Raw genomic sequence first — 12136 nt, 5'->3', positions numbered from 1 at the left:
AAATATTGAGTACAGTTCCCTGTGCTATACAGTAGGTCCTTGTTGGCTATCTATTTTTTTATATAGTAGCATATATATGCTAATCTCAAACTCCTAATTTATCCCCCCCCCTTTCCACCTTGGTAACCATCAGTTTGCTTTCCATGTCTGTGTGTCTATTTCTGCTTTGCATATAAGTTCATTTGTACCTTTTTCTTTTAGATTCCACATATAAGTGATGTCACATGATGCTTGTCTTTCTCCGAATGGCTTCCTTCACTTAGTATGATCATCTCCAGTTGCATTCATGTCGCTGCAAGTGGCGTTATTTCATCCTTTTGTAGCTGAGTAATATTCCATCATGTATATACACCACATCTTCTTTATCCTTTCATCTAACAAGGAACTTTCAAGTTGCTTTCATGTTTTGGCTATTGTAAATAATGCTGCAGTGAACACTGAGGTGCATGTGTCTTTTCCAAGAAGTGACATTTCCAACAACATTAAATTGGCTAAAGGACGCCATGTGGTTGTGCCCACCTTCACTGGGTGTGGCCAAGTGTAACACAGCCATGTGCCTGGAAGGAGAAAAGGCAGATGTATTTGGTAATTGGTACTTAAAAGGAGCACAGCCCCTGTACACTCTGTGTCAGAAACCAAATCCATTTTCTGTCTTGCTGCTAACCCCGCGCGTGGGTCTCCTCTCTTCTTTGTCTCCATCAGGAGTGTTGTTCATTCGTTCATTCTTGGTTCACCTCCTGTCTGTCTAACATTTACTTTGTGCTGGGCCCTGCGCTAGTGAACCAGACATAGCCCATGACCTCGTGGAGCTTATAAAGAAGGAAACTAGAGTAACCTCCCCTCTTCAGGCTCTGGCCCTGCCACTGTCTACCTTCAGAATGCCTCTGGAGATCCTCTTTGCCTTGATACCCCGTTCTCAAGGGTGCAGACCTGTGTTGTGGGTCAGGGTGAGAACTTGGAGCTCAAGGAGAGCAGTAGGATAGGTCAGACCAAGAAAGGCTGGGACTCGGAACCTAGACCAGCTCTACTGAGTTAGGGCAGGGGTCTGGGGATGGTGCCCCCTGAAGGTGACAGGTGGTAGCCGATCCTGGAGACTCAGGTGAGTCTGTAGTGGGAGGAGTCAGTCAGCTCTGAGTGCTGAGGATCAGATGCAAATATGAGACTCCAGCGGCCACAGGACAAAGGATGAGAGTTGAGCATCCAGATGCGCACATTCAGAGATCAGGTCAGAGTGGGATCAAAGCTGGAATAAGACGAGGAAAGAAAGGTCCAGGCTGAATGTCCTTGGCAGCCAGAGGTCAGGGATGCCTGTACAGAAAGCCGTCCTGAGTGGGGAGACATTCCTTAGCTGACATTTGCCAGAAGGTCCAGGTGTGCCTCACAGGATGTCGTTTTCCTCTGTAACACCTACCAGGCATCACAACCTGCAGGGTTGCAGTTGAAGAATTTTAACCTCCAGCACCTCCCTGCTGTACAGGGCATTAACCCTTGAGTCACGGAATGGTGGGGGATTCTGGGGCATCCCTGAGAGAGGCCAGCTTCAGGGTGGTTGTTGTGCAGTCGCTCCGACTCTTTGCAATCCCATGGACTGCAGCACTCCAGGCTTCCCTGTCCTTCACCGTCTCCCGGAGCTTGCTCAAACTCATGTCCATTGAGTCCATGATGCCATCCAACCATCTTGTCCTGTCATCCTTTTCTCCTCCTGCCTTTGCTCTTTCCCAGCATCAGAGTCTTTTTCCAGTGAGTTGGCTCTTCACATCAGGTGGCCAAAGCATTGAAGCTTCAGCTTCATCATCAGTCCTTCCAATGAATATTCAAGGTTGATTTCTTTTAGAATTGACTGGTTTGATCTCCTTGCTATCCAAGGGACTCGCAAGAGTCTTCTCCAACACCACAGTTTGAAAGCATCAATTCTTCAGGTTCAGGGAGGGGCCCCCAAAATGGGCTCAAAGCAGTGCAGAGGTATACTGTTATGGTAATGGGCAAGGCAATGTCTCTGCATCCCAGCTAAGTACTGGCCAGGTACTGTACCCAGTGTGTTCTAGGTGTTACTCTCATCTGATGCTCACACTAACCTCATGGGGCAGGAACTATTCTCATCTCTCTTTTATACCTAGGAAACTCAAGCTTAGTGAGTTTAAGGTTGGAGTCTGATAAGTAAGGAGCCTGCTGTTAACCACTAAACTTCCTAGCTTGAATTTTAGTGGCTTCAGAATCAAGAATCCTTTTTTAAAAAATAACCCTGTCTCTGTAAATCACTTTCAGTTGGGACTGTCCGCTAGTCACCTGGCTCTGTGTCAAAGAACTGGGGACAGGCGAGATTTCACTACTTATATCTATGAGCATATTAGATCATTTTAGCTGCTAGAAAGTTCTGAACGAAGTGACTTTGGTCTTTGTAAAGCACCTTTTTATGTGAAATTCCTGGACCATGCAGGTTATACAAAGTGAGGAAAGAGAACTGCAAAATTGTTTAAATCATTTCTCTACCTTAACTACAAAGTTAACAATGCATGGAGAGAAATTTGATCCAATCAAGAAGAGAAAGCATGAAAATAATATATTTCTGTGACTTTGGAATCATTGCAATATTTTAGGCAAACAATAATGTAAGAACTCTGGATGCTTTTGTTATCTTATTCAACAAATTGCAAAATACAACAGAATAATACTGTTTTTTAAAAATGTGATATCTAGACTCTGCACCTTGAAAGGTCTGGAGGAGCCCAGGGTTCTGCCTTATACCAAGTCTCCAAGATGTTTCTGGAGCAGAAGGTGAAAGGATCTGCGCTGATTAAACATGATACCTTGTTTCCCCTTCCTCCCCTCCCCCCACCATAAGGGACTGTTTTCTCAGTGCCTTTGAGGCTGGACCCTTTAGAGATCCACAGTGGGCCAGTGAGAGGGCTTCGCCTGCTTCTTTTGGTCAGAGAATGATCACCTCATGTTGATCTCCTGTGCCTGGATTTCAACACCTTCACTCCGGGCTTTCTTAAAGCTGGAGCCACCCATGCTTCTCTGATGGGTGAAGGGGCATCACAGGTAAACCCTGGTGTGTGTTTAGTCCCTGCTTTCCATAGCATGGAATAATAGAACATGTCACATGGAGATAAACTACAGTGCCTCCAGGGCACAGGATCAGGGTCGTGATTATCCACATCAAACAAAAACCACCGGTCATCAATCTGGGTTTGCAGGGGGAAAGAAAAATGTAGCACACTGGGGAATTTGTTATGACCAAAATGGCATGTCCCCTCCTGCTCCTCCCGGTCTATCTCTGACTGTGAGGTCAGGAGAAAGACAGGTACCTATACCCTCTCCAGCTCCTACTTGGTATGCCAAGCCAGTGAGTTCCTTCCCTTCTTGCTGCTTTTGAAAGGGCAGAGCAGATGGGGGAAAGCCCTGTTAGAAGTGATGTGTCCATTTAAATCAGCCAGTGACATCAAGTGATCATTAGAAAAGGATTTATGGGACATCAAAATGCATTGACTTTCATGACGGGGATTTGTTATTTTAAGACTGAGGATTGCACCACACATCAGTGGATGAGTCATCCAGACCAGTCATTTAGATTCTCTTGGAAATCGTGAGGACTCCACTGGAGGGAACCTGTCTCCCTGAATCCGAGTGCATCTCAGGCATCCAGACAGGGTGTCTTCAGCAAAGCCCTGTGCTGAGCCTTCAGCTTGGTGCTGGGAAACTGAGGCAGGTTCGGGTTAGGCTGGAATTCAGCTGCTTAGTCTCTGGGAGCTTAGCCAAGCTGCCTCCTTAAACCTTAGTTCTCTCCCTGGTAAAATAGGATAAATAACAACAGCACCGAGAGTGTGAATATTAATGAGGTAACTTGTTTCATCAGCTTTTAGTCTGGGGCCTGTGGTATTTTTCTACCACTTATTCCGTTAGAGAATGAGATCCACCTGCTTTTTTTTTTTTAACATGATCTTTCTTTTTAAGATTTTATTTACTTATTTTTGGCTGCACTGGGTCTTTGTTGCTGCACGTGGGCTCTCTCTAGTTGCTGTAGACAGGAGCTACTTTCTAGTTGCTGTGTGCAGACTTCTGACGGTGGCTTCTCTTGCTGCAGAGCACAGGCTCTGGGCGTGCAGGCTCAGTAGCCAGGGCACAGGGCTTAGTTGCCTCGAGGCATGTGGGAACCTCCTGGACCAGAGTTCAGACCCATGTCCCCTGCATTAACAGGTGAATTCTTAACCACTTTACCACCAGGGAAGCCCCCACTTGCTGTAAAAGTGGTGGTTAACTGATTGCCTAGGGTTTGCCAAGGTCTCCTAAGCCCTTGGGTCAGAAAAAAAAAAAAAAGTCCCTTTTTTGCTTTTCCCCAAGTATGACATGGGCTTCCCTGGTGGCTCAGATGGTAAAGCGTCTGCCTGCAATGCGGGAGGCCCGGGTTCGATTCCTGGGTCAGGAAGATCCCCTGGAGAAGGAAATGGCAATCCACTCCAGCACCCTTGCCTGGAAAATCCCATGGATGGAGGAACCTGATAGGCTACAGTCTATGGGGTTGCAAAGAGTCAGACACACACACACAAAAGAAAAGTATGACATAGTCACCTTGCAGTTTTTAATCTCTCCACTGCCTAGAAAAGGTTAACTGTTTCATATTATTTTAGGAAAAAATGACAATTTTTATGTATCAGCTGTGTTCTGCTTGGAAAATCCCCAGAAAATGCATGAAATGTTAGAGTTGTAAGATGGGCCTTCAAGACTTGACCTTGTTGCTTTGTGCCTTTGGAAAGCTGCTCAGGTTTGATCCCTGGGTTGGGAAGATCCGTTGGAGAAGGGAATGGCTACCCACTCCAGTATTCTGGCCTGGAGTGTTCCATGGGGTCGCAAAGAGTTGGAGAGGACTAAGTGACTTCCACTTTCACTTTCTGGCTCTCCAAGCCTTGAGTTCCTTGTCGGTGATCTGAGAATGATAGTCCTACCCAGGGCCGTCAGAAAGGCTCTGAGGTGGTGGTATAGCTCCAGGCAGGGCTGGTAAATCCAGGTGATTTTGGAACTTGGTTGTTTTTCTTTCTCTTCTTGACCATAGCCTAGCCGAGTACCTGTTTTCAAGGAATTCGTGTTTCAGCCATGTTGATCAGATTCAGCTGTGTTCACCAGCCATCCTACAGAGCACCGTTACCATGTGTTGTATTTGTTAGTTCCTAGAATTATCTTCTATGGTAGACATTCACCTTCGAAGAGCCAGCCAGATCCCCTTCCTCTTTGTTTCCCTTTCCCAGTCAGCTGCACAGAACCCACAGGCCCCTAAAATAGGAGGGAAGATCTGCCTACCTACCCCATTTAGCCCCCTCCCTTCTTATTGAAGCGATTTATGATTTAACCCATTACTGACCAGGGGATTTTTGTAGAAACTAATGACTATGGCTGGTGGTTTTTCTTTTGGCTGCCCCAAAACTAATTAATTCTGGTATTTCACTACCAATGGGTTATAGTAGTCAATAGTTACACTTGACATACCTATAAAGTCTTCTAACTTTCGTGAAGTGTCTTCAACCCACTCTTCTATAGGAGCTAAGGAGCGTTCTCCAGCACCCTGAGTTTCATGTTCACTTAATGTATCAGAATCAGTCACTAAAGTTGTTGGTCTTACTGTTGATCTAATATTCACATCTTCTGAATCAGAACTATATTCTGAAGAGCTATCATCTTCTGAGACACTAGTATATGTGTTGCTCGGATAATAAGAGAAAATGTCTGCATAAAATTCACCTATAACTTCCTCTTCACTCGAAGTTTCACAATGGGCCATTTTTGAAAATTTTGCATTTATAATATATGCAAGATTGGAACAAAAACACAATGGAGCAAAATGTGAGCGATAACAATCAACGTTAAGTTCTAACAACTTCCCATGGTGATGTTTATTGCATCACTCTCTAAAAATGTATTGATATGTCTCCAGTCAATAACGTTCAGGCAACAAAGATGTATTAATATGTCTCTCGTGATGACAATATGTCATGAGCAGATGTCTGTAGTCAATAATATGTTAATTCTGTATTAAAGGAGCCCCTAAACCATAGCAGCTGTGGATGACCAGATAGACACCAGCACAGGGTCCTTGCCACAGCTGCCCACGTGGAATAAAGGGGAACTCCCACATCCTTGTACAGAGATGTTTTCACTCCCAACTGTTCTATCTATTCATCATCTCTTATATGCAAGCAGCTGTCATTCACCCAGCAGTCAGCTGTCTGCAGAACTTTAAAAACAAATAAAACTAAGATGATGATAGTCTCATAAAGATTCAACCCACTTCAGTTCATATGCTGTTAGTGAGTATCTTAAAAACAAACACCAGTGAAAAAGAGAAGGGGAAGACAACTCAAAGTAGCAGGTGATTGGAGAAGGAGTGGGGGAAGGCAGGCCAGCTGAGAGAAGATGGCAAGTTTATAGGAGGCTTGTTTGCACAGGATCCCAGACATTGCTTACAGAGAGGATGTGTCCTTCTGTATTAAGGACATAATATTAACCAGAAGATGTGCTTTAAGGAACAATTTAAAAGTAAACTGCATCCTGTTCCTTTCAGTCTCCAAATTAGGCCAGAGGCAGGCAGATGGAGACCTGGCTCTCTAGGGAGGGAGGAAGAATTTATCTAGGAATCCTTATCTGCAGAACAACAAAATTGGGATATTCAAGGACTGACTCACCTCTGAGTTTCGATCAAAGTGGGTCATGAACAAGTAAGGGAAAGGTAATTGATGGCAAAGTTGGACACCGTGGTAAAGTTCATGGTGGTGATTAAGGAAACCAACATTTGACAACTTGCTAAATAACTGTGAAAGAGATGCTTTGAGTGGGATGACTGGCAGTATGAGATGTAGGCCAACTCTCTGCTCTGGCCTCTGACACAGGGCATTCTACAACCCTAGGCAAGTCTTCATTTCCCTGAGCCCTCCTTGGGTCAGGAACCAAGATCTCTTCATACTGGAAAGCAATACTGTGATTGGATGATTTCTGTCTATAATAATTTCATCCAGAGAAACCAGATTTAAATGTATCTTGTTCATTCAGCACATGCTGAATGCCTGTTATTTGAGACAGAAAATTATTTTTTAAATGTGATACCAAGAGCCTTCCTTCAAGAAGATGATTGTCTAGTAGAGGAGAGTTTGCATATCTACAGATAAATTCATTGTGACTTGAGCCTGTAGCCTGGTTGAGATTCAGATTTGAACATCAGCCCTGCAGTAACCCTGGACTGGTATTTTCTAGACCAATTCTAGAAGATATTGCAGGAGATGGTAATATGTGTTCAGAAACCGTGGACAGAGAGGTTGAGAAATCCGCATATTCTATCCCTCCCTCGGACATTCACCATGCTGGCATATTAGAAATGCTGGGAAGTCCAGAGGTGAAGCTGTTAAACCCACTAGCATTCCCCACTCCTGCTTGATCCTAAAAATATGGAAACAGGTTTGGGAAAAACCACCTTTACATGAACTTGGGATGGAGGTTATCACTTTTTGAGCTCTGTATCCCAAGTCCTTGGCATACAAGTATTTAAATGGAGTGTGTAGAATAGTCCCTGGGAAAGATGCTTGCTGTTTTAGGAACCATTCATCTGATACCACGCTTAGTAGAAATGTTTATTCTCTTTCATACTATAGGATCTCATTCATTTTCCTACTGTAAGGACATAGACACCATATCATTACACCTTTTCTTATGAATTTTTATTGAATAATAGTTGATTTACAATGTTGTGTTGTTTTCTGCTACATAGCAAAGTGAATCACATACATATATCCCCTGTTTTTTGAATTTCCTTCCCCTTTTAGGTCATCACAGAACACTGAGTAGAGTTCCCTGAGCTATATAGTAGGTTCTCATTGGTTATCTATTTTATACATAGAATCAATAGTGTATACATTGCACCTTCTTAACAACATGTGTGCAGTTGCATATCTGAGCTAGTCATCAAACAACAGCCCTCCAGAACTTTCCATGTGGAAGAATGAGGAGTGAGATGGCTTTAATCTTGATTGGTAGGTCACCTCTCCATAGCCCGATTTCTCTGCGTGAGAGAAATTCTAATTCTGATGGTATGCTCTGGCTCTTATCAGACTATCGGAGGCTCACACGTCCACCTGCACAGTTTCACCCACTTTTCTGAATCATTTAACATGCCTGTTTAAGGTGTCACTTTTGCTTGTGTGTTTTATTTGACTTCATTTTAGTTCTTAACTTAGGGTCCATCAAAAAAATAATGAAAATGCCTTCTTTTCGTTCAGCTCATGGTCTTGCCCTGTTTTCTGTGACACATATTTTGAGCGCCTCTTTTGCAATCCTGGAATAAAATTCAAAGAGTGCCTATATTACACTGTCTACAAGTGTAATTTCAATAAAATCAATACAATGCCCTAGCTATGATATAAAGACAAAAAGGAAATTAATTTACTATAAAATAATATTTACTGCAACATGTAATTGTTCAGGCTTAGCTACAAAGACATAATGAAGTACTAACTGCTTCTTTGTTTGGGATAGAGTTGTCTTCAGCATGACAACTGCAAAGCAAGATGGTTCTAATGGGAGATTGGTGATCCATGTTCCTTGAGTGGGGTTTTCCATTTGTGACAAGTTTTCCAAACTAGCGAGTGACTCTTCAGAGAGCAGGAAGTACCATATTTTCTTGATTTGTATTCCAAGTTCAGTGTCGATTAAATGATGCGGCCCCCGCCCCCGCCAAAGAAAAAAAAACCACTCTGAAGTAGTAGTATTAATAGTTTCAGGCTCAGATAGTTACAGCAATTAAATTACACAAGCATAACATGAATGTCCAATGGGGCCCAAGTGAGATGCAGGTATACTCTTCATTGTGCCAGCCTGTCTTGGAAAGGAGTTCTCTGTCACCACTGAGGATCATGAATCCAAGATCTTACAGGCTGGTTCATGAAGCTGTGATGCGCCCAAGATCCTCCTGGACATTGACGTCAATGAGTAAGAGAGCTCCTGCCTGGAGTGGTGGCGGGGAATGAATAGGAAATTTGGGATTAGTAGGCACTAATTTGGAGAAGGCAATGGCAACCCACTCCAGTACTCTTGCCTGGAAAATCCCATGGATGGAGGAGCCTGGTAGGCTGTAGGCCATGGGGTCGCTAAGAGTCGGACACAACTGAGTGTCTTCACTTTCACTTTTCACTTTCATGCATTGGAGAAGGAAATGGCAACCCACTCCAGTGTTCTTGCCTGGAGAATCCCAGGGACAGCGGAGCCTGGTGGGCTACTGTCTATGGGGTCGCATAGAGCTGGACATGACTGAAGCGACGCAGCAGCAGCAGCAGCAGCAGACGCTAATTTACTGGAAAGGACCCTGATCCTGGGAAAGATTGAGGAGATGGGGGTGACAGAGGATGAGATGGTTGGATAGCATCAGTGACGCAATGAACATGAGTTTGAACAAACTCTGAGAGAGAGTGAAGCCCAATGTGCTGTAGTTCAAGGGGACACAAAGAGTTGGACATGATTTAGCAACTGAACAACAACAAGAAGGGTAATAGAATGAATGAACAGCAAGGTCCTACTGTATAGCACAAGGGACTATATTCAGTATCCTGTGATAAACCATAATGGAAAAGAATATGAAGAAGAATATATATACATATATATAATGTATATGTATAACTGGACTTCCCTGGTGGCTCAGATGGTAAAGCATTGGCCTGCAATGCAGGAGACCCGGCTTAAATCCCTGGGTTGGGAAGATCCCTGGAGAAGGAAATGGCAACCCACTCCGGTACCCTTGCCTGGAAAATCCCATGGACAGAGGAGTCTGGAAGGCTACAGTCCATGGGGTCGCAAAGAGTCATACATGACTGAGCAACTTCACTTCATGTATAACTGAATCATTTTGCTGTACAGTAGAAATGAGTACAACATTGCAAATAAACTATACTTAAATAAAATAAATTTTTAAAAAGAGTGCTCACAGAGACGGTTCAATCCACCAGAAATCTACTCAGCAGATATTCCATCCAAGCTACTTTTCTCTACTTAACTTTTTTCTAAGGTTTGATTATTTTACCTGAGGCATGTCCTAAACCAAAATCTTTGGCCTTAGTGCTGCCTTGTGGATTCACACAGGATAAGTCTGTTCCCTCGTCTACCTGATGACCCCATAAGTATCTGAGGGAGAAAAGATGAACAGTACATCGTAGCCTCTTCTTCTGGGGACTCACCACCCCTGGTTCCCTGCAGGTACTGATTCTCTGAGCCCCAGTTTATCCAGAGTAAGATGAACATGGCTGGTCCTTCTACATCACAGAGGATTGTTGTAGGCCAGTGAGATCACAGAGTGCATTTAAGATGATAAGACAAGATGGGCTTATCAGGGCTAATTAAGTCAAGGCTCAGTAAACGTATGTTGCATGTTGTCATCAGTTACAAGGTAGAAAAAGAGACTGCAGGATGTCTGACCTCTAACCGTGTTGATCACTCTATGCTTCTCGAGCTCCTATTTCACTTTTCCTATTAAAAGATAGCATTGCTTATGTCCTGGAGATGAACTGTCCTGAGTTAAAGTCTTGCCTCCATGATTTGGGGCAATGACCAGTTTCTTTCTTTAGTTATCATATCGGGACAAGACGAGTTCCCACCTAACGAGGTTGCTTTGAGGAGGAAATGAGATTATGTTTGAAAAGTGCTTGGGATGATGTTTAGATCGATAAATTGTCAGATATTAGTATTACTTGCCCCTTCCTTTTCTATTTGAGATTCACAGGCGGGGCAGACAAGTGTGACTCTTCAGCATCTTTTGATATTAGCTCTGTCTCTTGTCCAGTGAAGACACCTGGGGCTGAGCTCTTCCTCCCCAGAGCTGACCATCCATGTGTCCATTCATTGGGCACCTTTCAAGGCCCTGGAGATGCCACTGACTGAGACAGACAGGAGCCCTCTTCATAGGAGATCTCTTGTCATCGTGGGAGAGAAGCAATCTTCCCCTGGTGTCCTTTGATGTTGTCGTCTCCTGGGCTCCCACACCCACCCAACTCCAGCCCTTCTGCCTTTCCTGCTGTTCCTTGAACACCCCTATTTAACCTTGTGAGCCTCTCCACCCACCTCCAGACTGCAACCTTACTCTAACCCTTGCCTGCCTCATTCTTCTCCATAGTGTTCATTGCCATCTGGTCTGTGATCATTTTGTCCATTTTCTTCATAATTATCTGTCTCTTTCTATGAGGATGTAAGCTCCTCAAGGATTGTAATTTTGTCTGTTAACTTCACTACTTTATCTCCTGTCCCTAGGATTATACCTGGCATATAGTATACTACTTACATATTGAGTAAGTTTTTGTTGTTGAATGAAATAATTTTGGAAGATGGTGTTTTGAAGACTAACATAGAACAGTGGTCATCAAAGGATGTTGGTGGCATCTTTGATGCCCTAGGGACACTGAAAATGTCCAGAGACATTTCTCATTATCACAACTGGGGAGATGCTGTTGTCATTTAGTGGATAAAGGCCAAGGAGGCTGCCACACATCTTGCAGTAAACAGGAGGGTCTCCTACAATAAAGAGTTATCCAACTTAAAAAGTCATAGTTCTGAGTCTGGAAAACCCTGACATAGTGTGATGGCTGAGAAGCATGGGAGGGAATTGGATTCTTCTAGAAAGAACCTTCTTTTACAGAAGGGTTTTCTAAGAGAGTAATATTTGAGCTAAAGATCTGAGGAAGGGAAGTTGGCAGAGATCTAGAATAATAATATTCTAGGCAGAGGCCTCTCTTGACGGCAGAGACCTCTGAGTGGAAGTGGACCTGGATGTATCTGTTTCTTTCACATCATCATGCCTCACACCCCCTGGTCAGAGACATCAAGCAGGCAGGACTTCACCAGGCTCCAGATGAAGAGCCCATGTCCAGGCCATTCCTGTCCCCCTCGCCTACACTCTAGTGATGCTCTAGTGAGTCAGATTCTGCAAGTTCTCAGACTGAGAATGCTGTCAATTCTTCCCTCCATGCTCTTTGAGCTCCATGAATTGATTAACATGCTTTAGCACTGTGCATTTGATCCTGTTTTCCTGCCTTAGCTTTGGAGTTTGTAAAGAACACCAGCAGCCCAGAGTGAATTGTGTCAAAGCCCAACATCTGGGCAAGGGTCTTCCTGGGCT

General features: G+C 43.9%; 1 protein-coding gene across 5 annotated transcripts in view; it reads left to right on the top strand.

Annotated features, from left to right (window-relative positions):
- Positions 1–12136, top strand: part of LARGE1 (LARGE xylosyl- and glucuronyltransferase 1) — a 621285-nt gene that overhangs the window by 483478 nt on the left and 125671 nt on the right. The gene's annotated exons all lie outside the window — the stretch shown is intronic.

Source organism: Ovis aries, chromosome 3 (assembly GCF_016772045.2).
Source record: "Ovis aries strain OAR_USU_Benz2616 breed Rambouillet chromosome 3, ARS-UI_Ramb_v3.0, whole genome shotgun sequence".
NCBI lineage: Eukaryota > Metazoa > Chordata > Mammalia > Artiodactyla > Bovidae > Ovis > Ovis aries.
Note: the sequence above shows the minus strand (reverse complement) of the source record. Positions and strands in the feature narration are given on the sequence as shown.